The following is a 27751-nucleotide window of genomic DNA, read 5'->3' as shown; positions in this document are numbered from 1 at the left end:
GTAAATGTCACAAAGTACGATTTAAAACATCTCGAAATCGTTCCGCAGCACGCGGCAGCAATACTTCCAAGCAGCGCCACGCTGGACCGCCCTAGCCAGAGAGAAGGAAAGGCTGTCCGCGACCAATTCTCCTCACCCGATGAAAAGGTCTATATATAAGAAAGTGCACTCCGAGTAGCAAGTTGACCTTGATGCGCTTTATTTGTTTTAAATCCTCTTTGACGAATAAAGAGAGGTGTAAAATATGTAATGAAAGCGCTTGTGCACATGGCCTACGCTTCTGTGACTATAACGTCACGCGCGTCGGAGATGCTGGCGCGGCTGCAGCAGCGGTAGCGACAGATGCATTAAGGAGGTGTGGTGATCGCGGTGGTGCTTGTGTGGGCGTAGTGTGGTGCCGTATAAAAAAATATGTATGATGCCATAACGTATAAAGCCCATGTAGGCCGTGCATGTATGTGTCCTAAACAGTTTCGCTAGTAATCCACCCTCATATGAATTTTCCGGACCCAGGAATTTTTGTTTTTTTCGTGGATAAAGCAACACCAGTGCGCCGAACATCCAGTCTAACTGAACGATTTCAGCGCATTTGTTGAATTTATTATTGCACGCTGTCTTACAGTTCATGTGAGGAACCGGCATCGAAGCGCATTAATATTGCCGGTATGTAGAACTGAAACAGTTGGTAGTACGCGCGCTCTGTTTAAAACCTACCGCACTGGTATTTCATATGTCGCCCCATGTATCATTACTATTTGTCAGTTTTATAAGACCAGTCTCATGATTTTCTCCCTTTTTTCCCAACAACGAAACTTCGTACCACCAGCGAGAACCCTCGGCACATCCATGTACCTATTGCACTTTTGTCTAGTTCATATTAAGTTGAATATCACCAACCTAGAGGGCCCATTTACAATGCAGTGTGCGGAGTATGCTTCCGGAGACAGCCATCACTGCTACAATACTGAGCTTCCAATAAGCAATGTGAGGCGGCTTGACACACGGTTGCACAGATGTACAGGCATAAAACTTACCTGCGGCCCTTCTGTTTCAGGATCAGGAAAGTTGAACTTTGAACCTTGAACTTTATATCCTATCTATACGTCCTACAGATGACATTGGCACAGAAAAAAGCCAAAAATTGGATTGACTAAGCCTGTGTCTCTTTATTCGTTTGTGGCGACATGTAAGAATGCGTGCATGTATGAATGCAGCACATGAACACATGTAGTAATAAAACAATATAAATGTAAACAATGTGTGAAAAAAATGGGACAAGCTATACAAAGTTACATTTTCACAGCAGCAAATATGCCAACATGAATGCAGAATTTATTGTAATCTTGCTTTAAATTGATGCTCACCTGACCTGCATATTTTCGGGTCCTCCCAGTATCACTGCTTCAGAATTCCTTGGGCAGCCTACCTCTAGAATTTACGTATTAAACTTACCTTGGCTGATTTTAAGTAGGGGAGCTTCTGTTCCATCTGTTTTCCTTGTTAATTTGTTCTCAAGGACATAACACATAGTGCGTAGCCTTCTTTGGAATGCTTACCCATGAAGCTTATACGCCACCCTCGAAACCAAGACTGCAATGTTTTAAGAGGTAAGCAACGTCACTGAATACTGCGCATAACATGATGATCTCCCCAATACACTCGTCTTCACCTCCAATGTTGTGTTTAGCAAATGAAAGAAATGTTGTTGTGCTTTTTGTTTCATAATTTGCCTACTGATGCGAATGCCAGAGTTTGAAGGTATCCTCTCCGCTTCTTTCCGTTCTTGCAGATACAATTCTGTCGTTTGCGTTTATAGCGCATACCTTGCCCACGCAAGTTCTTCCTGCGTTCCAGCTTTGCCACCATAAGGTTCGCATTTCGTGCACGTTACCTCGCTGGACGAAAGGCGATTCGGCTCACTCGTGTGCAGACGCGCTCATTTTAGGCTCCGAAGTTTCCATGTTTTTCGGGGCCCCAGTTAGTGTTTCCCCCGAAAAGCACACATCCATCGATCCGTGAGGTTGAGCGTCATCCGAGGATACCAAGTTTTTCGACCTACGATCGATTTCGGCGCATTCACAACCGAAAGAAGGTCTTCATCACGTGATAGCCGAGCTAAGCCTACCGAAGAGTAAAGAACGGTGGCGGCTGCTGCGCCGGCGAACGCGCATGCCTCGTCAACGATGGTAACGCAAATGGTGGCCTGTACACCGTTGTCTGGAGCGGAGAACAGTTCGGGGGGTGCGTCCACAAGCTGTTAAGTGACTGCAAAAGACCAGATTTATATTTACGAGGCTCAACGTCGCCCCAAACCGGCAAATAAAGACAACCACGTAGCCAACATCCACTCTGCACGGCGGCTGCGAACAACAACGCATGCCACCAAAGATGATAACGAGGACTGTAGGATGGTGCTCACGCTGTGCCAAAAAAATCGGCAAGCGAGGGAGCGCGCGCAATCGGCGACGACCGGCCTTTCTAGCCTAAAAGAAGAAAAATCAAAATTTCACTGTAGACCCAGAAAATTCAGGAAACTTCAAGGTGATTATACGATCTCACGAGGGCCTGCGGTTGAAGACTTTGACACACCCCATGATAGCCGACGCGTTCATCAAGGAACTTCGAAAGAAATCAGAGGTGAGCAGCTCTTGCTCGGCTCAGACATTGTGATATTGTCGACATCCGACCAATAGATGGCCGAGCGTGTGCACAAACTCACTTGAATAGTGCTAAATGGCGGGCCACATGCGGTAAACGCCTACATTGCAACAGGCGAGGGTCCAGCACGTGGAGTGATCCACGGACTGCTGCCGCACGGTCCACCGGAAAGCACCAAGAGAAATCTCCTCATCCGCACGCGAAGCGCCGATTTAATTCATGGCAGAATTCCGGGATACTCTAAAAGTATGGTTATGACCCTCTGCAGAACTTTTGTCCCCCAATAGGCGAATAATGAGAAGGGCGAGTTCGCTTGTTAACCGTATCTTAACACGGTAATAGTGGGTAAAATCTGCCAGAAATCGAGCATCAGACCACCGTGTGACCGCAGCCAGAACTTCCAGTCGACAATTTCTGCAGCACTGAAGAACCAACTGAATCGTATGACTGCAGTCCGCGGTGCTCCAAATGTGGTGAAGAACAGGAGACTTCAGACCGCAGCTGCAGAAAACAACTAAAAAAATTCGTCGTTACACGCAAAATAATGCAAAGGAAACCCAGAAGAAAGGCACAAGACCTCGGGACCCTACCAGAATCGTCAAAGCAGGTTCGCATCTGAGGACGGAGAAGCGAGCTACATCGACAACGCAGAACTTGCGAAAGACAGAAGGCAATTTCGAGGTACCACTCCAGGTCAGGAAAAGATACCGCTTCAGACCAAGAACGAGATTCACTGGGACCCCACGCCACCCCAAAGCCATTCTACAAACGAAACCACGCTCCGGGGAATCCGCTAGCCAACCATTATCGGTGGTACAGCGGTAGGTAGGCTGCTCAGGTCGTATGTCCCAATGTCAAGCCAATTACTCAAAATCCAGAATATCAAAGAATGACGGAGCAAAACGGCCTCTACGAGAACCTGCGGCAGGTCGTGATTTCGCACTACGGCATCACTCTTGCTGCGCCACGGTCACAACCGACGCTGCCCGTGCTGTCTGGTGCATCTCGCTCGGATTGCGAGAGCTAATACCACCAACGATGACATCATCTCGCTTGCGTACCGTTCTGACGAAAGCCCCGGCAAATTACGAACCAAACGAGCAGTACGCGCATCTGAAATGGTGACGCAACATGAATAAGCAAGGGTTACGAGGCGCAGAGACATTCGCAGTTCTCTACCACTGCCACCACTGCAAGCCCTTCGACGACAGGGTCTTCAGCGTTGTTCCCTTCAACGGTTTCACTCTCGGCATGCGCCAGGAACCGGCCAATGTGCCTCACCTTTCTTTAGCGAGTTTCATCGCACTGCATGTGCAGACGTCGACAACGCAAGATGATGGCCTCAACACTGAAGATAATGCGCCGTGTGTCCAGACACTCTCAGCCACGACAACCAAAGAGATCTGTTTAGTTTCGCCACTTCACAGAGTTTACCTACAATTCTGAACGGATGCTACAAATTGCAACTCGTGTATATTGGCTTGCAGTCTCGCTTCCCATACGCATGCCTTTTGGCATACATTTGAATCGGGCTTCGCACTAGGAGCAGGCCCCTGTAGCGGTGCGACTATCGCCTCCGGAGCCGGTGAATAAGACGGCTTACGCGCATGTAGCGCGGAGCGCACTTGACGCTAGCGCACTTGACGTGAGCGGCCGCGCTAGCTGCCGCTCCACAGATCCCGCGGCGCCATGCGCCGGTCAAGGTAAACCATGGTCTAGATTCCACACCGGTCTAGATAAACCATGGTCACCGCGGCTACCTCTTCACGCCGCCTTCCACAAGCTAACTGGTGATGGCGCGGAAGAAGTGTCCGTGTGCACGTCGTGGTTTAGAGGCCCTTCCTAGTTCATCAACATGTGGTATGTTGGCTAGTGCTTGCACGCTCCTCGCATATAGTATTATGCATTATGCAATAAACAAGATGTACGCAAAATAAACGAAAAAAAAGGTTCTGGCCTAACCATTAGAGCACTGGGAGAAACGCACTTTATTTTTCTAAGTTGAGGCGAATCCACTCGGTGAGAACTTGACCAACCGCCAACTGACCGACGGACCGACTTTGGCGAAACCATTGAATGGTATAAAAAGGAAGCTTCCATTTAACATTTCGGTAGAAACAATCTGGCGATAACTGTTGACGATGATGTGATTAGAAATAGAGCGTTCATTTACGTGCGTACAGAGAATTCATTTACGTTCATTTTAAATATGTAGTCATTCATATACTTCTGTTCCTTCGGCTGTATGCGGCATTTAATGTCTCCGGTATCGGCGCGCTTTCCTATAAAGCTCGCTTGCGAAGGCATGCCATAAGCATGACAGCATCAGAACTAATGTACAGTGACATTGTGAGGACGACTGAATGACAAAGAAGGAATGACTGCTAGCAAACGACGAATGCGGTATAACGACGACAGCGTGTTGACAATGAGATAATGATTGTAAATTGGTAACGACAGCATAACAACGAAACCGTGACGATCACAGCATGATAACAATGCGATGAAGACTAGCGTGTGACGACGATTCGTCACGACAACTGAATTAAGGACACTTAGGACAACCTTAGACTAAGCTGCAATGCCGAAGATGGAATGAGTTCAATGGCGTCACGTTGACGGTTATGACAACAAATGTATGGCGACGGCTCTCTGACAATAATCCCATGACCACGGTCGCATGACCACGGTGGCATGACGACAATAGGCGAAAATGACAATGACAATTACGACATTTCCAAAGTGATGACGCAGAGAAGACGGCAACGCGATGACGACGGCAATATCAGAGTCGAATGACGAAGTTGCAGTGACCGTGATGAAATGACAACGATTGCATTATGAGCATGAGCCCATGAGATGGTAGATATGAGATGGTAGATATGAGCATGAGATGGTAGATATATAGATAGATAGGCTCCAATACTTGAAAGTAGGCAAAAAACGCTGAGCGCATTGAGAATTGTGGCGGAATCACGCACTATTGGAACGATTATGCGGAGCATTTTGGAGGTAGCTACTTATTCACTTTCGTTTGGGGCTCTACAGAGTGTCATGATATTATTTCCTTCCCGTCATGAATGCATCTTATTCTTGTCATGACATGCCTTTCATCCCAGGCATATCTTAGTCTATATCTAGTTACCGAAACCACCACGATGGCATCATGACCACGGGGATATACATACTGGTCAAAATGTTATATCTGCACGTCATGTCATGCAAATCCAGATATTTAAAAGAGCAGCCGTGACAGCATTACAGCCATGAGCATGTCATGTTATTCATGTCATTCATACCATCCATTTCGTACATGCGTCTCGTGTTATGCTTATTCGATCTATTTCTAGTTAACGAAACGACATGACGCCATCGCAACCACGAACCCATAATTAGAGGCACAGATGTCACGTCATGCACTGTCATTCATCTCATGTCACTCAGACAGTTGACGTCATGGATGTCCTGCCATGCCATGCATGTATCTTTATACATATAAAAGTCAATCTAACGAAACCTGATTGTGCGATGTTCCCGATGTAACGAAGAAATTTCCATTCCGCGGTAGGTACCCGCCGGGTTCAATGTTGGCACCAACCCGAATTAACGAAACTTGGCCAGCAAACTCGATTAAATCAATTTTTTTCTGAAATAAATGAAAAAAAAAACGGCGGCGATTTCTTTCTAATTTTGACACAGACGGGTTTTTCTTCGAGCGTGTGCTCTAACGGAAACGCGTTCAGACTTGTCGGCACCCTAGTCATGGACAATATTTCAACGAGGCTGTACGCCGCGCACGTGCACAGAACAATGAAATCAGCAGTCATCGATCTCTTGAGGCGGTTAGCTGGGGCCCACGAGGGAACGGAGTGTGCTATCAAGCTGTTGTGGGCTATGAGAAGTGTGCGAGTTCACTGCTCGTGAAGCGCACGCAGGTGAAAGTCACACATTTTTTACACTGCAACGCACTAAATTCACAGTTCGCTACAGAACACCGAGATCTGTTTCCTTTTTTCTTTCTGTTTGACACACAGGCAATCCGGGACGGCCTCGCGGACTTTTCACACGCGTCAGCGGCAAATGAAATGCCGCGGTAGCTTTCGGGTGTCGCTACGTTACCATTTTACATTTTGAAGGCCCCGAACAATAAGTTTCTCGATATTGCGAACTTCCCGATTTAACGAAATAATTCAAGCGTGGTCATCCCTTCGTTAAATGGAGTTTCAATTGTACCTGCACTCAAAGAAAACACCACGGCGGCTTGACGAGCACGTACCTAGTGGCCCAAGCTAGTAGGCAACTTGAGTCACTTGATCTTCGTAAGGGACTAGATAGACAAACTCAAAATGCCTAATACTAGGCAATGAATGCTTCGCATTAAACACCTAGGTGTATCGCTACGAAAGGAGCGGTCAGCTCGATTAGCTTCTCGATGAAGAGTGAAAGCGATTTTTCAAAGCTTGAGCTGCACGCGTCTTCATCGTGCGGAAGATGAGTTCCTTTTGCTAGTGTCATGAACATGCTCCTGCATGACAGGGAGAGAGCATAATCTCGCCACGCATGGAATCTGTACTCGGTACACGTTCATTCGTGTTCCCGCCACAACGGCGCCGATTTATGGCCTTGCACAAGCGCGCACACATGCACACACAGATGTCAACGGTCACCGACAATAGTGGGTGCACTCCTTCATATTTGCACTCATTGGGGTTCCAGGCGTCTTTACTGTCCCGAAGTATACGAATGTTTGGTTCGCGTTGTACGAATTGTTTATCACAGAGGCGAGTTGGTAACAGGGCGGATGCAAGTGCATCTCAGCCGTCATTATATTTTTGGAAATACACAAGCGGCTTGTGCCTTATGGCAGAGACTGCAGAAAGTACCATTGTGTTTCAATTGTTTGGTTTTTGAATGCCAAGGAATGAAACAATTGACTGCTGAACCCCGAACACTCGTCAGTGCACATGTAGTTGTCTGCAATGTGTGTGAGCAACTTCTCCTACGTTCCCGCACACTGAAACAGAGCGCTCCGCGAGCATTTATTGCGTCGCCCAGTGGGTTTCGTCGCTGTAGCCGAGGCTGTCGCCAGAGTTCGCGATGCCCCGAATTGAAGTATTCGCGTAGATGTTTCGCAGGCGCCCTTTTCTAAAAGGGTGGGGACGTATATTTTTTTCCTTCATTACGATCAGTGCATTAGCCGTGCGCCATATTTAAGTTTTGTATGAAGAATATGGTGGGGCCCATGATGAGGCTAAACGAAAAAAAGTTACGTGACACGTGTCCTCGCGTTTCGTTGAGTTCCAGTAAGATTAAAGGCAAGCGACCCCACATATGTTAGAATACCTACAACAGTTCACATTTTATTGCGCAAATACAGAATCATCTGCAGAAAGAAATTACCTAAAAATTGCCTGAATCTTTGTTTTGAAGCATTTCTGACAGGCGAGTAGTGGATACCGCAGTAGCATTTAGAATGCCCTGACAGCTGGAATTATACATTTGTTTAGACGTCGTAGCGTTCCTCTTGAAAACCTCTTCGCAATCCTTACTTGGTCCCATGGACACGGAGGAATTGCGCACGCGTAGGTCATACCAGTAGTCCTCTAGAAAAGAAAGTGTAGAGGCACTTTAACTTTGAACTGCCATAAGTAAATAATCAGAAATTATTGGCGGATGCAACCACGCTCCGCACAATTTATTTATTGGTGCACTAGCATTTTCGCTTTTATAGTTATGTATGAACATCTACATTTCTAGAGCTATAACATATATACCAAATATGACGTCAATCAGCTCACACAATATTTATTTATTTATTTATTTATTTATTTATTTCAACGTACATTAAAGGGACCAATGGGGCATTGAGTAAGGGGGGCTTAGTGTAAATTATATAAACAGGTGGCGAAATTACATAAAAATATACGCACAAATGATAAACAACCAAAGCATGGCACAACGGAGCAGTAGGAACACTATGGAAAATACAATGCATGTGGCGGGGTAGATGGGGGGGGGGGGGCGTGTTGGAGCGCTTAATAAATAATTTAGTAACATATAACAGACAAAAGATAACGTCACAAGCGTACATTTCAATTAAAATTTGAATCGTGAGAACAAACTGACAAGTTAACACTGGCAAGAAATTTACTACGCGAACACCATGTGAACATGTGTAGCTGCGCAGACAACCGAACAACCGCAGAGAATAATTCACTAGATATGATAATTAAGGGGGAACAAGGGTTAGCTTGTAATGTGAGCAATAAGTGACTGTCGAAATTTCACAGGGTTGGCTTCAGCGACTGTGTTATCCAGAAGGCTATTACATAGCCTTATGGCACGAGGAAGTGCCGATGAGTTAAATGCATTAGTATTACCGAAAATACACGTGAAGCTTAGTTTATTGTGTAGTCTACGTGACGTGTGTGGCGAGGTTTTAATTCCTAAAAGATTTTGGATAAGCTGATACACGTATTTGTGAAATAAGCACGAGAGGGCTATGTCACGGCGACTGCCTAATTGTGGTAGTGAATGAGTTGAATTTGCATTACGCTTGAGCGGTGATTATCATTTTTAGAAATGAATTGAGTGGCTCCATTTTGTACATCTTCTCACATGGTAGTAAAGTCGCTTTTATAGGGAGCGCAGATCGAAGAGAAAAATTCGGGTTGTGGGCGGATCAATGCTTGCAAAGCAAGCTTACGATTGAGAGAAGGCAAGTTTCGATGGTTTCGATGTAAGTACCCTAATGAACTGGCTGCTTTGGCGCACACGTTAGTAATATGGCGAGTCCAGGAGTTGTTTCGAATATGGGTGATGCCGATACAGTTAAATGACGAGACCTCAGATAATCTGCTGCTTGTTATACGTTAAGGGATAAGGGTGTAACGCTAAGGGATAGGAAAAGAGCAGATTAGGTGAGGGAACAAACGCGAGTTAATGATATCTTAGTTGAAATCAAGAAAAAGAAATGGGCATGGACAGGACGCGTAATGAGGAGGGAAGATAACCGATGGTCATTAAGAGTTACGGAATGGATTCCAAGGGAAGGGAAGCGTAGTAGGGGGCGGCAGAAAGTTAGGTGGGAGGATGAGATTAAGAAGTTTGCAGGGACAACATGGCCACAGTTAGTACATGACCGGGGTAGTTGGAGAAGTATGGGAGAGGCCTTTGCCCTGCAGTGGGCATAACCAGGCTGATGATGATGATGATGATGATGATGATGATGATGTGATACTGTGGGAAAAGTTAGAATATGAACGCTTTCTGATAAAACATATTACTTTGCATTGAGGGGAGTTTAAGTTCATTAGCCCTTTGTCACACCAATGGGTAATTAAGTTGAGGTCATCTTGAAGAGTCTGGTAGTCTGTGGAACTGGTAATGGGTCGATATATAATGCAATAATCACTAAATGTATGCTTTCAGAATGGTATGTTATTGGGCAGGTCGTTAATATATACAAAAGAAACAGTAGGGTAAGAAATACGCCCTCCTGTGGCACACCTCAGGAAACATTGTATATAGACGAAAATGAATTGGTAACTACGGTGAATTACTGCCTGTTAGAAAGAAAATTTCGGAACAAAGATACAGTTAATGAATCCGGTTTAATGCGGCTAATTTTATAGAGAGGCGACCATGGGCTACGCGTTCAATGGCCTTCGAAACATAAAAATAGATGCAGTTAGTTTGTAAGCTTGAGTCCATGTAAAAGTGCAAATCTGTCGTTAATTCGAGTAGTAACGCCACACATGAGAAACCCCTTCTGAACCCATGTTGCTTAGTGAAAAGAAAAGTTATTAGATTCCAGGAGATGATACATGAGACGCGATAATGTGTTCCATCATTTTACAACAAATGTACTTCAGTGAAATGGGTCGATAGTTTCCAACTTGGTTTCTATCACCTTTTTTAGGTATAGGTACTACTTTGGCGGTCTTCTAATCAGTAGGGATCTGACCATTTGCTAGTGACGGCTCGAAAATATGAAATAGAATCTTGCTTGAAGCCGGAACTGTATTTTTAGTAGTTTAGAATTAATGTTACCGATACCTGCTGAAGTGAATATTTGGGGTTAATAATTAAGGGCGCGATACCATCATTTGTCATGCCTATGGGTGTCATATACTAGTAGTCGAGATCCCCAACCTCTGACAGATCATCTAAACCTTCCATCGTGCAAATGGATGAAAAGAGACTGCTGAAAACTGGGTGACACTGGTATTCTCGAAGAGGAGCGCCATTAGTAGTGTGCAAGGTGAGGTGATTATTGTGACTATTAGGAGACAAAAATTGCCAGAATTCTTTGGGGCTAGATTTGAGCAGCAAGGAAAGGTCTTGAGAAAAATATTTATCTTTAGCAGCAGAAAGAGTTTGGCAGTAGTTCATTGCGCAGTTGCTATATGTTTACCAGGCTGACAGGTTGTACGAACATTTTACGGGTTTATAGAAACGCTTCTTCTTATTTCGGAGCTTACGAAGAGTTTGGTAAAGCATGGATTGCTATTCTCATCTGTTATTCTTATTAGAGGCACGTTTTGTTTAACGAACGCGCATAGCTTGCCTTTGAACGTTAACCAGTTCTTTTCAATAGGGCTTATTTATAACGACGGAAAAAGCGTACGGTTAGAGAAGGAATCACGTTCTCGGTTAGTTACGGCATAATTGCCCTTGGTATAATTGCATATTGTCTTTGTTGTAACTCTCGCAAATTGCAAAGAAACATTAATGGTTATTTAGAGTAAAATGGCATCACTAAAACCGTCTAGATGTGTAACCTTCCGCGTAGTGTCTGGTGCGTTCTTGATAATTAGGGCTAACAGGTTAGGTTAAATTTATGTACATGGCACATGTAGAATAAAGTAAACTGGAAAATTCTTGTGCTCGAATTGGCAAATACATTGCGGCATTTGTACTCACGCTAAGAAGTGCAGAACATCGTGCACGCTATAGAAGTTATGGATTTCTGGGTGGTCGAGTATTATTTAAATATCTGGTAGCGGCAAGGGGTTTGTCTCCACCACACCGAGGAATTAGATGCATGAGTCATTACAGCGGCGCTTGTCTGCTGAACCACCTGCACAGCGATCCGTGAGCTTTAATTTATAAAATTTCAGTCAAACCCTAAGCCATGACCTTGCCGACCATGTCCCGCCAATACCTATAGAGGGTGTTTCACTTAACTTAGGCAAAACTTTAAAAAAATGCAAATGCTCCGCAGCTGAAGAGAACCATGGTAACGTTGTTTGCCGTCGCGTGGAGATACTTAGATTATCTTTGCATTCTGCCTATTTAGACAAATTGCCATACTTAATCAACTTCTCAGTTATTACACTTAAATGAAGAGTGCCGATGAGAAAATTGCCGAGCAAGATTAGAAACTCCCTATACAGCTTTCTGTTGCGCTATACGTGCTACATAAAAGTAGTTTTCCGAGCGTGAGATGCCCGCGAATACACGCAAAGTGTCTCAAGCAGCCAGTCGCACAGCAATTTTGGCTTTGTTTGCGGGAACTTTCACCGTCGGAAAAACACTTTTACGTTAACATTCATCGGGCAACAGAAAGCTGCATCGGTAGTTTTTCATGCTGCTCTAGAATTTTCTCAGCGACACTTTTTATCCAGTTATAGTAACGGAGAAGTTGATTAATTAAGGATGACAGCTTGTCTAAACAAGTGGAACGCAAGGATAAGTATCTCCACGCGACGGCAAACAACATTACCTTGGTTCTGCCCAGCGACGTAGCATTTGCATAAAATAAAAGTTTCGGCCAAGGTAAATGAAGCACCCTGTATATGCCTCAAACGGACGGTACGTTGATTGCATTGGTATTCCATACTGAAACTACTGTCACCGTGAAAAGGTACGAACAACAGGCCATGTATCTTTCATGTGTAGCTCGTGTAGTTTTGCGTTGTCAATAGTTACAGTACATATGATGAGTCGGAAAATGGTGAAAAATAAATATATCATAGGATATTGCACCTCAAACTCACCATATTATGATAAGGCCCACCGAAGTGCGGGACTCCGGAATAATTTTTTACCACTCCGACCTTTTTTTTTTCGAAAGATGCACCCAATTTAGGAGGGCTACGGGATGCATGGAGCGTTTTTGCACACCACCTCCATCCAAATACGGTCTCCGCGGCCTTCATTGAACCCGCGACCGGGTTCTCAGTAGAGCAATGCCATTGGCAAGGAGCTACTATGGTGGGTATGGAAAAGTGAAACAAACATGTACCGCGCAGCGGAATGGCGTTTACCTTCTCAAGTTCATCTTAACTCTGAGTTTATCATGAGTTAGCCTGAGCTCAGCAGCGCGTTTACCAGCAGGCTTATATGTGTCATTTTCTCTATCAGTCTCCGTATATTAACCCATTAGGGACAGGCATAACGATACACATGGTCAGGCAGACGTGCAGGAAGCCTTTCAATTGATACAGGTTTAAAAAAGCGCGCCCAAATTGTCCCTGCATGCCTTTTGAGAGCTTATGGTAAAGTTTACAGGCGCCAGGTGGCAGGAATTGTCTATGTTTATGGTATGAGGTACTGAGAGGTATTTGGAAGGGAGTAATGCTGCCGGGGCTTACTTTCGGGAATGCGGTCTTGTGTTTAAGGGCACAGATTCAGTCGAGACTAGAAGTAAATCAGAGAGCTGTTGGAAGGTTAGCACTAGTTGCCCTCGGGAAAACCACAAACTAGGCAGTACAGAGGGATATGGGCTGGGCATCGTTCGAAGCACGGGAAGCTCAGAGTAAAATGCTATACGAAAAACGTCTGAGGAAATTGGACGATAGCAGGTGGGCAGCTAAGGCGGTTAAATATCTATACAGAAAGAGCGTTGACTCACAATGGCGGAAAAGAACTAGGAAACTAACCAGTAAGTATGCCAGACACGAGGACGAAGAAAGATGGAGCATTAAACGACGGGTTAAAAACGCGGAAGGTGAAAATTGGATAAACTCAATAGAAAAGAAGCATAGTGTGGAACTATATTAATACTGGAAACAGCAGATCAAGAAGGAAGCGTTTTATGATAAATCAAGAGGCAGTGCCCTACTCTTTGAAGCTAGGTCAGGATGTCTCAGAACGCGGAGCTATAAAAAGAAATTTAACGAAGAAGAAGACACATGTATTGTGTGTGGTAAATATGTAGAAACAATGGAGCACCTCATACTAAAATGTGATGGTATCAAGCCCGATGTCGATGCGGCCACAGTCACCCTTCCTGAGGTCCTAGGGTTCAGAGATAACAATAGTCAGGTAAACACATATGCGGTGGAAATTAGCAAAAGGCGATTAGATGATTAGTGGCTCAAAAGCAGAGAGATGACATAAGGTTAAAAGGGTAGGAAGACGTATTTAAAGAAAATCAAGAAATTCAATAACACACAACAAAGATAAAAATAAAAATAAGAGGCAAAATTAAAATCTGAGCATGGTGGCAACTGCCATCGCCTCGTTTCAAAGGGGACGCTCCTACCTTCCATCCATCCAACCATCCATCCTATTTGCAAGCTGCTCGGAAAACCGGGCAATCGTGGTTCTGCAGCTGTCGGCACGTCGAGATGTTGCAACGCTCCCGCGGGTAAGGTGGTGGTTTGCGATATTCATTTCAGCAATAGCATGGTGCACATGCCTTGCTATACTTCTTGCGATATGTGACCACCGGTGACAATTTGTGAGATTAATATTTTCCAACTTTTTAAATCTCCGTCAGTTATTTTTATGCTGCAGCTTCGGTGTTTCAGCGGCATTCGTGTGTCAATGTATTATCTGTCTAGGTTTATTTGACAAGAGATAGCAACAATAATCATAGGTGCAAGTATTTAAGTTTACTTTCAAGTGGCTCCGCTGAAAAATAACCGTATTAGAGAACGGCATCCGACATCTAGACCTCGCTGTTGAAAGGCAAGTTAGACTGAACGCAATCGGCATAATTAATGTCACCAACAGCTACTTAAATGAAAGAAACCTCTCTTCAGATGAAATGGCAGCACTGAAACACCTCCAGCAAGACAGAAGCGTAGTAATCCTACCGGCAGACAAAGTGACCTCCACCATTCTACTGAATAGAAATGACTATAAGAACAAGCCATCAACCTTGTTAAACTCTGGAGAATACGAGAGGGTAAAGAAGCACCCGACCACACGAACACAATCAGTCTTAAACGGGAGGCTGGTAGACATATTCCGGAGCAAGCCAAATTTTCGAACTCTTTACCTCTTATGAATATGCAGGAACGGGTGCGCTCCAGCATTCTGCGGCCTCCCAACAAAATCTAAAGATCCGGCGCCCCTCTACGGCCAATAGTACATTTCTCATGCTCACCAATGCAATCACTGTCCAAGTACCTCCTCCGGATTATTTCACCACTAACCAGAAAGACATCGACGTACGTAGGCAACAAGAGGACTCCAATTGGGCTGACGACAAAGCGACGATTAGAGGACGACGCATTCCTAGTCTCGTTTGACGTGGTATTGCTCTTCACCAGCATACCTTGCTGTGGCCGTGACTCGAGAAGACGCTCTGGAACATGACAGAACCCTCACACAGAGAACCCCACTGAGGGCAGACAAAATATGTCACCCCCTGAAACTCTAGCAAATGTGTATTTCTTCTTTAAAGGTGAATACTACAGGCAGATAAAAGGAGCATGAATTGGGGCGTTAATCTCAGTGACCGTAGCCATCAATATGGAAAACGTAGAGCCCGGAACACGCGTCAACCAACACCGAAAATCTTCTTTGGGTACGTAGACGATTGTTTCAGCATTATAGATTCATCGCAAGCCACCAATCTACTCAGTCACCTAAACTCCATAGAACCAGACATTCACCTCACTTGTGAACGCGAAAAAGCGGATCCTATTTCTCGGCATACGAATTAACCGAGCAGGAGAGACTAAATTTCTCAGCCTACCGGAAACCAACACATGCGTACATACGTACCTGCACTATAATTAAGATCAACCTGGAAGCCACAAAACGTGAATTAGTAAATACTTTAAAAAAACGAAACACATTGCACTGTGGTGATGGACAGAGCCAAAGAAAGAAAAAGTGATTTCACCGAACTCCGAAAGAACGGCTACCCCACCAATTTCACACGAAAAGCGATCGGGCACGAAAAAAGAAACGAACTTCGAAAACAGCCTTCGAGCTCCACACTTTTAAGGAAACGGATATCTCTCCTCTACTTAAAGGGTACCAGTGAAGCCATAAGCACAATGTTCAAGGAAGGCGTAAAGCTCACGCAGAAACCGATTTACGTAACAAATCATCTCCTACCGAAACACAAGGAATACTCACCAAAAGGCCAAAGGGTCGTCCTCAAAATGGAATGTTCCTACTGTCAGGCAGCGTACAATGGCGAAACGAAAAGCTTGACCGAAAGACTGAAGCAACGCAAGAACTATGTGAGAACGTTCTCCAGAGGAAGAAACCTCCTAGCTGAACACTCACAAGATGCGCACCGCAGAATTGCCTGCAAGAAACGGAACTTCTAACAACCGAGCCCAACCAACAAAACAACTGTTGTTGGAGTCGTGGTATATACAGAACACGAGACAGAGCTTGCACCGTTCCAAAGGAAACCTGCCGTCTGTTAGTATTCACAGTTTATGCACAGCCAAAAAAAAGGAGTTAATCGTCTCGGACCATGCCCCGCCCTCCCATAGCCATGAAGAATCTACCCACCCTCTCCCCACCTCAATAACAAAAGAACAATGACAAGACGCTCTCCAGACAGCGAAGGCCCCTAGCCGAAAACTCAGAAGACACGAACCATTCGAAGAAACCGAAATTTTTACAAGTGAAACTAACCAACCAAAACGCCAATGTAAACTGTTCGGAGGAAAACCTGCCGTCAGGTTATACTCATAATACGCACAGAACCATCCTGGACCGCGGCCGCTCTACTACCCTGAAATACCCAAGACGAATCAGCATCCCTTCCTCTCCCGCCAGAACCCTCCTTGAATGCGCCCGGCCTACCATGTTCAAGTAGCCAAGAAGAATTCAATACCCCCCTCCTACAGCCTCGCTCGGCTCCGCAGGACCATGAAAGCTTAAAGGTTGCACCTCGACATCTCCGTCATCCCTCTCTTGAACAAGTAACCGAGTTGGTTCCGAAACGTCGGGAAAATAAACTTGCTTTTTGGTTAGAGCCACTTGAAAGTCATGATAATTGACCCAAGCAGAGAGGCAACATTGCCAAAATGTTTAGCTTCAGGAATTTAGATGTGTCGGTGATTTACATTGAACCACCGCAGGCTCAGGTGAAGACTCCGCGGATGAGGATTCTGGTGGCGTCATAGACAATCTAAGTGGTAGACAACTAAGAACCGGTATTGAGACGCTTCTCACCGACTGGCGCTGCATTGGTATGGTTGCGACTCCGATGACGATGCAGCTTAGTATGCGGGACAAGACGGCGCATCATCATGTGCCACCGCAGCTGTAGAAGATGAACGCGCTGGCACGAATTTATCTTTAAGTTTTAGGTGGAAGAATGGTGACCTTGTGAAAAACTCCAATAGCTCAGGAGCCGAATTTCACTGCTTTACAGTGACCTTTCACCGGTTGAGTTGTTTCAGCTCTTTCTTCATAAATCCGTCATGGACCACCTGCTGGAACAAACCAGAAGCTGCGCGCTATTTCGCAATATACATCACCCTGTCGTGCCGAAAGAAGAGATGAAGTGCTTTCTTTGAGTGTTGGTTCTTTCCGGCTACAACCGTTTGCCAGGAACGAAGTGCTACTAGCACAGCGGCACCAACATGCGGAACACAATGATTTGTGTTCAGCAGGACGATTTTTTTAAGTACGATGCTTTGTTTCTGAAGAACCCGTGTGGGTTTCCTTTGTAGCTTCGTGTTACATGCGGGTGATTGTGGATTTTTGCTTTCACCAACATTTATTCACCTTGCGAAATTCCGCAGAACCGAATTACCTTATTATTATCCTTGTGCTTCGCGTTGTCGAATAATCCGCCCTGGCGCTACAATCTGCTAGCCCCTTGTTAGCTAAGATCATAGGGGGACCACAACGGCAAGGCGTTGACCCACTTTCGAATCCCTCATTAGAACGAATTTTTCTGTAACTATATGGCTTTGTTTCTGGGTAACTCGTATGAGTTACCTTCGTGGTTCATGTCGTTTTTTTCTTTCACCGTAGTTCACACTCTCCTGCGAAGAAATTGTACATCATTGCCTTGTGCACCGCGCGGGCAATACGAGCCTTACTCTTAAAGACAAGCTTGCAACGTTGCGCCGCGTGGTGACACTTTCGAAGGCAAAGCTTCTGCTGCACTTTCAGCCGGTGCGTCAGCTTTAGTTAGGATGATCGTTTGACAGAATACTATGGTCGTCATGGCTGCATGCAATTTACACGTGGGAAGCCAATTCGCTTCGGGTACAAAACGTGATACCCGTACGCCAAAAAGGGGTACCTTGCAAACTGTGAAGTATGCAAAGGCAAACACAGGGACCCAGGAACAGGCACACGGTACGAAAAAGAATTGGGGAAGGCATCAGCGCCGCTCCTTAAAGGGTGGATGCACTCTGAGCCGAAGTTCGCCAGCTCCCATTCTACATTTATTTTGACCATCTTTACACAGGCACGGTGGTACTAAGGCATCTTAAAGCTCAGTGCGATGGAGCCACGGGCACAGTGAGGCAAAACGATGTTTCGAAGAAATGCCTTATCGCTCGGCATGATGTCATCGAATGACAGCCCCGTGGGTACGAAGAGCACGCGCTTTGCGATGATAGGATAATAGTTCTGCGCTACATGAACAACTCTGTTGTAACAATTGCAAGCACCGCACACGGTGTAAAGCCCATGTCATCTACGGACAGCTATTTCCATGTCGAGAAGCAGAGGATCAGAGACCTCGTCCAGATACTGTTGCCCAATACAACTGCTTTATGGGAGGCACAGACCAGATCGAGAGAACCACGGTCGCCTTCTGGATCGCAATTTGTGGCAAGAAATGGTGGTGGACAATATTCTTTGGGCTTGTGATGTGGCCATAAGCAACGCGTGGACGCTTACTTGTAGAACAGGGTCCAACATCACTGAACTTGAATTACGAAGGAAAAGCTACCTCACTCGATGAGACAAGCCGAAATGACCTGGTTGACGAACAACGTGAAAGCCTAGTGGCATTGCTTTTCTGGTACACTGTACTACCAAGTGGCCAACGTTGTTAAAGCCGTACTTAATTGAACGATGAGGAGGTGCACCGGAGAAAATTTCAACAACACCCTGCACACCCAGCAAAGAAATTGTCGCATAGTTATGTGCTTTCCAGGCTGTATACAATACGACTTTAAATGTCCAAAAAATTGATAATTATGTATTCTTTGTATTTACCAAGGCCTGAAATAAAAATTACCACTTTGTGCTGTTGGCTGTAACCCTAGGCGCCCAGCGTGTCAATTTGGTCACAGGCCATGTTTTGTAATCTAGATGCACGCTCACAAAGAAGACACTTATGTGACAAATTTAGGCGCACACACAGCATTGAAACTTTTGTTGCGAAAAAGCACGAAGAAGAAAGACACAACCGCTCCTCAATGGGTTAAGAAAGAAATTAAGGAGCAACATTTTGGACGTTGTAAAAGGATCTGTTAGGATGCTTTCTTACGTCGAAGCGTAATCTATAAAGGTTGTAATGCGACTTCATTATTCCACTCGACTCCCCCAATTTTATCCCAAATTTTATTTTCACTCCGCAAGAGCACCTTCAATTACAATGGTTTTCTGAAACAACAATATATAATGTTTCGCGCTCACATTGAAATGGCTTTGCGGCTCCGAAAACTAATACCACCTATGTGAAATTCTGAACTAGGCGTGCAGACGGTACTTTATATATGAAATTTTGAATTCTAACATTGGTGACAGGTAGTTAGCTAGAAACAGTGATTTCCGATACGAATCACGCTTTTTTCCTATCTCGAGGCTGTTAGGGTCGCTGGCGGTTAAAGTACCCACTTCTCTATTACAAAACTAAACGCTACAATTCGTAAAGCTTTTCCTTTCATATTTCACGATCTACGCGCTTGCTCCAAAGCTTCCTTTGTCGCGTAACAGCATTCGGTGCTGTTTGCAATACATAGACCATATCTAGGTTTTATTGATCGTATACTTGTTCGCCTGCGCCGGTTGTCGGAAGATGTTGAAACACAGTTGCCGTTCCTACTATCAATAGATTAAGCGCCAAAAGTGACGGCACACAAGAAGAAATACAGACAGGAAGCGCCTTGTCCTGTCTGTATTTCTTCTTGTGTGCCGTCACTTTTGGCGCTTAATCTATTGAAAGCTATGCACCAACTAGCCCCACAACGTGTTTTACCGTTCCTACTATATCAGCGAATGTCCCAGATATACTTTTATGATGAGAAGCAAACAAACATTGACACCAATGACAACATAGGGGAAATTACTTGTGCTTAATAAATGAAATAAAGAAAGATAAATTAATGGAAATTCAAGTGGATGAAAAAACAACTTGCCGCAGGTGGGAACCGAAGCCAGAACCTTCGCATTTCGCGTGCGATGCTCTACCAATTGAGCTACAGCGGCGCCGTTTCACCATCCACTTTCTTGGGTATTTATGTGCCCTATGTGCTCGCGAAATGCGACGGTTGTGGGTTCGGTTCCCACCTGCAGCAAGTTGTTTTTTCATCCTTTTTAATTTCCATTAATTTACCTTTCTTTATTTCATTTATTAAGCACAAGTAATTTCCCCTATGTTGTCCTTGGCGTCAATGTTTGTTGGCTTCTCATGATATGACTTATAAAAATCGGGCCCCTCGGTTAACCCCCTTTCTTCCAGATATACTTTGAATTTTAAGGCTCTGTGTGATGTTTTGTGTGGAGCATCTCTAATGAGCCACAAGTATATGGTCGCTTTGCTTTGCCCAAAGTGTGTACTCCATTATTAATAATAGACATGGATATGTCTTTCGACCGGAACCTTATCACAACGTGCTTGCACGTTGAGAGGGAAGTATATAATATAGACACACGCGAGCGCTTTCGGCGGAGCCCTCTGTACATTGACGGCACATACATGGTGTTCTATGAGGAAACATTTATGAAGTTCAAAGGTTGACGGAAGCCCGTCTTGTCGGCATTGAGCATGGTCAATAGTAGACAAATCTTTAGATCGTGTGGTACATCGCGAAGCAGGGACAAGGGACACAAGAAAACGAGGGCAAGCACTTCTTGCGTCCCTAGTCCCTGCTTCACGTTGTATCACATAATCTAAAATGAAAAACCAACTAGCCCAAACAATCACCCTTCTAAGGTAGACAAAACCCGTGGCGCTTCGGCGACCAAAATAAATCTAATCGAAAAAAGGAGTTCTCCCACATGAGAGCCTTGTTCATAGGTAAAGGAAACTAATGTGTTCGAGCAGTTCGCTTAAATAGACTTGAACACGTGACGCAGGTAGCACGCGTACAGTGAGGGCAGACTGCAATCGCACCTGATCAGAGTGTGCAGTGTAGTATGAATCCTGAACTACTTAAAGGCGTTTGCTATATTCCGTTTTCGCTGGCAAGGACACGTGTCCACCTTAGTCGATTACATGGCCCTCTGTAGAGGCATGCTCAACCAAAGCACTTGATTTCCGATTTTTTTTCCTCATGTCATAACTGTGATGTTTAAGACGCCTTTCAATGTCACCACTTCCACGAATATACGCGTAGCCACAATCCGAACATTGGACAATCTACACAAGACCTGCAAATTGCGCTGTCGGTAACCTGTCCTTAACTCGACCAGCGATTGTCGGAGTTTCTGGTTTGGGAGGTTCGCCATTTTAATATTGCCTGGACGCAGAACACAGTTTAGAGCTTCACTTATTGATGAGATGTATAATATTGCGGCGCCCTTCTGACTAGAGGCAGCACAAGGTAACTGTGGACACGCCATTTGTAGTTCAACAGCAGTCAAGAAAGAATTTCGATAACTACGGGTTGATAGTTCCCACCGTGCCACGCTCACATCGTATGCGTAGTCTTCCTGCCTTGTGCAGATTTCGTACGCGCGTAGTAGAAGCGTGGGAACCATTGCCCTTTTCTGAGAAGCAGCACCGGCTAACCTCCCTGTCTTTCCTTCCCTTTTGTCTCTCTCTCTCTCTCTGAGAAGCAGGCTGCGTAGAATCGAAATGCAAGTAGCGTCCTGGGTCAGATGGCTGTCTCAAAACGCCGAACGACAATGTAGACCCCTTCCTTTCAATCAGTATATCAAGGAACGGGAGCTTGCCATCAACTTCCTCTCCCATCGTGAAGTGGATACCCGCTTCCGTGCTGTTAAGGCGCGAAGTGAACGACTGAACTGCTTCTTTGTGAACGACGCAGAAACAATCATCCACGTAGCGAGAAATGCCTTCGAAGGCGGATTGTGACTACGTGTATATTAGGGAAACTGGACACATTGAAAGGCGTCTCAAACAGCACAATAACGGCATGATGAAATAAAATTTGAAATCCAGTGCTTTGGTTGAGCATGTGACTTTAAGGTGCCCACGCAATTGACTGGGGAAATGCACATAAACTTGCCAGAGAAAAATGACTATCTAGACGCTTCTACCGTGCGTCGCTCATGAGTCAGACTGCACTGCCCACTCTAAACAGAACCGAGGGCAATCTGCCGTAAGTGCACGCGCGTTGCCTGCGTCACGTGTTTAAGCCTATTTAGGCGAACTGCTCGAACAAATTTTTGTCTTCTACCTGTGGACAAGCCTTCGTTGTGGGAGCCGAAACCTCGTTTTTCTAATAACTTCAGTTTGGTTAGCACAGTGCCCCGGGTTTTTTGTCTACGTTTCCCAAGGATACATTAATAGCTGCTAATTATCATGGATGCTAGCCACGCGGCCTCCAAATGAATGTAAACAAACTTAAAATATGCTTGAAACCATCCTCACCACCAAGCGAACAACAAAACCGAAAGCGTCCTGGGCGTCATTAACTCTACATATAATGCGTTCAAGAGATGACGCCTGCGCTACTAGACAAATAGCATGGGTGCCAAGGTAATGACAGTGAATTCCAGAGCCGCGATTAGTTTGATAGAGGCATGATATTAGACTGAATCCCTTCTCCTGTTGTATAGCATTTGAAAATACACAACCAACTTAAAACTCGGTACCGCGGTACCATCGTCTGCGACAGTGATCACTGCTCCTGCAGGGGTCGTTGACGAGCGGGGGCAAGTAAGACTCGGTGTGACGATCCCCTGGGCGTTGTAGCCTTTGACACTGGTGGCACGACTTCCCCGCGACGAAAGACCGCTGTCGTAGTTAGAGAAACGAAGCCATAGGAAGAAAAGCATAGTGCCGAACAAGACGGGTTATGCGGCGACAATGGATACGATATTTCGCCAGAGTAGAGCGCTTCGTCTCTACGGAAACAAAGCGCTGAATGAGCAGAGGTCTGTATGTGGCGGCTGCTGTGAATCGCACCCACGCATCACTCACGCGCCGCCTGACGCGAGCTCCCGATTACCGAGGCCGACGCGCCACACTTCGCTCCGTTTGAAACGTGCGGCACGTGACAGCTAGTTTGCCCGTGCCAGCCAATATATCGCGAAATGGAAACACATATAGAGCAGCGCTCAGATGTCTCATTAGATAGTATCGTAATCGTCTGCGATCTTTTTCTTTGTGTTTTCGTCCTCTAGGTTTTCGAGGTTAGGGTGCCGGTTACGTTTGTTTCACTATCGTGGTATAATAGAACGAGTTTGGCTCATGATATACATAATACCTGCTGAATTCCAAGACCCTCTGTCATCCATTGTTATTCAATTTGCTGAATATGATATATGTGATTATGGCAATGACCCATTAATCCCGCGGTCGGCCTCTACGCATCCTGTCCTTACTGCATTTATGTTGGCACTTACCATCCCCATGCTCGACTAAACAGATTTCATTTCAGTCCTTCTGTAAGACCATTTTTCCCACCCATCCACACCTAACCATCGCCGCAGGGTATGAATAGCGAAGTCTTGATAGCATCTGTGTCATACGTACCGTAATCGCCCAAGTCTAGTGTGACGTTAATCACGGCACAGCTGTAGTTGCTGCTTGCGTAGAGTATGATTTCAGCGCCTTCTTTCAAGCCCCCTGTTCGTGAAAAAGGAATCAGGTAGAAATATTGAAAATGTATGAAGGTATGAAGCGTCAAAAATGCTAGCATTTTTGGCTAGCGTTTGGCTAGCGTTTTGAGCACCAGCTTTGACAAACGCGCGTAATTCTTCGTAGCCGCTATCGGAACCGCCGACATTTAATCAGTGCAGGTACGTTGCTGGAGCCAAAACTGCAGTTGATCCAGCGTCTGCAATAAATTACTGTGTTGTAAAGCAATAAAGAATTCATTTTCTTTAATTATGTTTCTTTAATACCATGTTGAAGAAGCGTTTTCTTTGTAATCATTAGCAGGTACTGCATCGCGCAGTCCACGCTTCAGGCATAAGGCAGTGCGACATTAATTTACATTCTTTATTTATTATAGAAGATAAATTATGTGAACAAGCGCAACAAGTCCCCGACCTCTGCAAACCGATCAATTGTTATATCAATCAATAATGATAATTGATGATGTGAACCGTTCCGCCTTTTCCGCAACCGTAGCAAACCAGGGGACAGTCAGTTGAAATTGAAAAAAGAAGTAATAATGTGCAAAATATATAACATATGTCCCATTCCTTTACACTGCCTTAAGCACAGTCGACGAAGTGACTGTGCTCGGTTGCTGGTTTTCTTCTGGTGCTGCAGTTTTTCTCTGTTGACATTATTTTCGTGCATCAGTAACAGGCGACGACGTTTGTGCTGAACCCCTGAAGTCTTCTACGCTGCTGGGAGATCATCCCCGCGGAGCCTGCAATGGAAGATATGGTCTTGGACGCGTCTGGCGGTCAGCATAGACCGCCCGCGGCTCGGAAGCGGCTCAGTTCGGCAGTAGGATCCGACGCTACTGATTCCGAGCTTTCCGACTCCAGATCGGAAGATTCGGATGCTTTCATACCTGTCAAGCACCGTCGCCCACGACGGACGTCTCCGGCGTCGTCCTCAAGTGAAGGGACTATCATATACAACACCATCAAGACTACGACAGTAGCTTTCATTCCCATCGACGCGATGGTAAGCCTGAATGCTATCTCTCGGCAGAAACTTAATGATTTCTTCTTCAAACTTGCCCCTGGACCCCAGGTTCGCGTGAGCCCCTGGAAAAATGTCATTGCCGTTGACACGACTGATGATAAGATGGTGCAAACTCTACTTGGTTTGTCTGAAATCTGCGGTGTTCGCACACGTCCCTACATACCACAGGGTACGAATATAGTGGCTGGTGTCGTATCTGATGTGGACTTGGATCTCAAAGACGACGTTTTTAAGAACATGATCGTTTGCACGCCACCATGCAAAATAATTAGCGTTTGAAGGCTGGGCACGTCAAAGTGCATGAAGATACTTTTCGCCTCTGGAAAGCTGCCTAGTCATATAAAGGCTGGACTTGTGCGCTATCCTGTTCGACCTTTCGTACCACGGCCTTTGCAATACCATAAATGTTTCAAGATTGGTCATGTTCAGGGCTTTCGTACCAGAGATCTAGTCTGTGCCAAATGCGGTGGGAATCACCATGTAGATTCCTGTGAAAGTCAGGCATATCGGCGCCCTAACTGTAATGGTGAACATTTGGCAACGGATAAAGGATGTCCCTCATTGAAGAATGAACTAAAGGCACTAAAAGAAAAAGCCATAAAGAAGGCAGCAGGAGATGAGAGCTCCCGTCGCCGTAGTGCTGCCCCAGCGACTGGAAAAGTAGCGCCTTCAAAGAGTGACAAAGAAACAACACATCAGAAAGTAGGGGGGCGGACCTTCTGCCTCTCAGACACATCGTGGCCAGCGCTTCCATCGAAACCACCGGAACAAGTATCTACAAAGACTTCGACCACAGTGGAAAGCACTGCAAACACAGTATCTAAACCGGTACCAGCCAACGACGATGTACAACTTGTCAATCTTCTAAAGATGCTTGTCAACGTCATCAGATCTCTAATCGCCGGTCGCCAGACACCAGAAGCGTCAGCAGCAGAGCACCTTTTGGAGGCGCTCGTTCCTGTCCTCGACGGCCTTCGCTAGACATTTTACCGGAAACAATTCTAACAGTTGTCAGCAGCCTCGCCCCTTTGTGCTGCAGTGGAATGTCAGGTCGATGCGACCGCGGCACGCTGATTTAGCCCTTCGACTAGTCGCTATGAAGACTCCACCAGACGTTATAGCACTTCAGGAAACCAACGTAAGGAAAGACGAATATCGATTGCCAGGCTTCGTGGGTGCCCACAGTAACACTCGATGCGCGGAACCAGCTTGTGGCTCTTTCCACTGTGTGGAGGCGGCGCATACGCGCAATGCTTCAAAAGCATCAGTGTACGTTCGTGCTGACTTGGACTTCGCGGTTATTGACACAGACGGCATCTGTGACGATGAGTTTGAGTGTGCAGCTGTTACTGTGAGCCTCAGAGGTGTGTATACGACGGTGGCAAGCATATACAACAGGCCTACACGTTCTTCCGATACCTCGCTACTTGAGTGCTTAGTGTCTCGGTGTGGTGCGTCGTTTCTGTTATGCGGAGACTTTAATGCCCACCATCCGTGATGGTGTAGCCGTCCCCAAGACAAGCATGGAGCAGAGATTAACGAGTTCATTATCAAGAACGATCTCCAGATACTGAATGACGGTTCACCTACATTTATTGGTAGAGGAAAGGAGCATCCCACTATAGACCTTGCGATAACAACGAGAGATGTGTGCTTAGCCTGGTCATGTGAACCCGAACCGTGGGGCTCAGATCACCTACCCATTTGGTTAACACCAACACATACTGCGGGTCGCCAGGATGTCGTTTATACAGTTACTAACTGGGACAAGTTCCGACAGCTGATCTCAGAGGCACCATCTCAAGACAGCCTATTTAAACTTATGAGTGAGTGCTTACAAAAAGCTACAGTACAACGAAGACGGAATATCGGCAAACCAAATCCCGATCTAAAGCTTTTGCGGCTCCGCGCATGTCGACGGCGCGCTTACAGATGGGCACAGCGCTCTAAACGACGCACCGACTGGACTATATACAATCGCCTTGATGCAGCCATACGGCGGCATACAAAACAGCTTCGTCGCAAGAGCTGGGAAGCTTTGTGTAGTTCGTTGCATACTGGAAGTGGTTTTGGAAATGTATGGCGCATACTGAAGGCTCTCCGCACTCCTGAAATCTGCAAGAATCCTACGGCTACATTGAGCATAGCGACTGGCCAGTCACCAAAAGTAATAGCAGAGGCATTTGCAGACATTTTCGTCTCTTCTGCATCCAGTGACACCAGAATTAGCGAGCTTCCTTCTTTGACAAGTCACAGCACCGTAACCGCTTCCTACGGTCCAACTTGCCAGATGGACGAGGCAGATTTCACTCTTGAGGAGCTGCGACACGCGCTGAGCCTCTCCAAACGCCGCACTGCTCCAGGCGCAGATGGTGTGACGTACCAAGCATTGCGGAACGTTAAGAGTTTCCATGACCGTATGTTGGACGAGTATAATGAAGTATGGAGAACCGGTGTAATCCCTGCTGAGTGGAAATTTTCCCTGGTAATACCAATTTTAAAGCCCGGGCGTCCGGCAAGGCACCTCAAGTCCTACCGACCAATATCCGTAACTTCAAACATCATCAAGTTAATGGAGCGAATGGTCTTGTTTCGCTTAGGTGTCAGGCTGAATTTTTTCCCTGATGTCATGAGTGGCTTTCGTCGCCGCCGTTCGGCTATGGACAGCATATCAGACCTTGTCTCAGCACTCGAATTTGCTAAAGAAAACAAGCATTCCGCCTACATGCTCTTCCTAGACATACAGCAAGCTTTCGATTCAGTTCCGCATAAGGCGATTATTTTCGCTCTTGCAACCGCGGGAATTTCGGGTCGTCTGCTCCAGTTTGTGCATAATTTTCTATCGGAGCGCCGGATGAAAGTGCTTGTCGGAGGAGTAACTAGTGAATACCGAGATGTGAA

The 27751-nt window shown here is 45.7% G+C and overlaps 1 long non-coding RNA gene across 1 annotated transcript; it reads right to left on the bottom strand.

Moving 5' to 3' along the window:
* Nucleotides 1-8002: 8002 nt before the first annotated feature.
* Nucleotides 8003-23990, bottom strand: LOC140219307 (uncharacterized). Its single transcript, XR_011895493.1, has 2 exons — nt 23720-23990; nt 8003-8261 (listed from the first exon to the last, which is right to left on the bottom strand). It is a non-coding gene; the product is annotated as an uncharacterized lncRNA (long non-coding RNA).
* Nucleotides 23991-27751: the final 3761 nt, after the last annotated feature.

The sequence above is a fragment of the Dermacentor andersoni genome, chromosome 7, assembly GCF_023375885.2.
Source record: "Dermacentor andersoni chromosome 7, qqDerAnde1_hic_scaffold, whole genome shotgun sequence".
Taxonomy (NCBI): Eukaryota; Metazoa; Arthropoda; class Arachnida; order Ixodida; family Ixodidae; genus Dermacentor; species Dermacentor andersoni.
The sequence above is the reverse complement of the archived record's forward strand: the minus strand, read 5'-3'. Positions and strand labels throughout refer to the sequence as shown.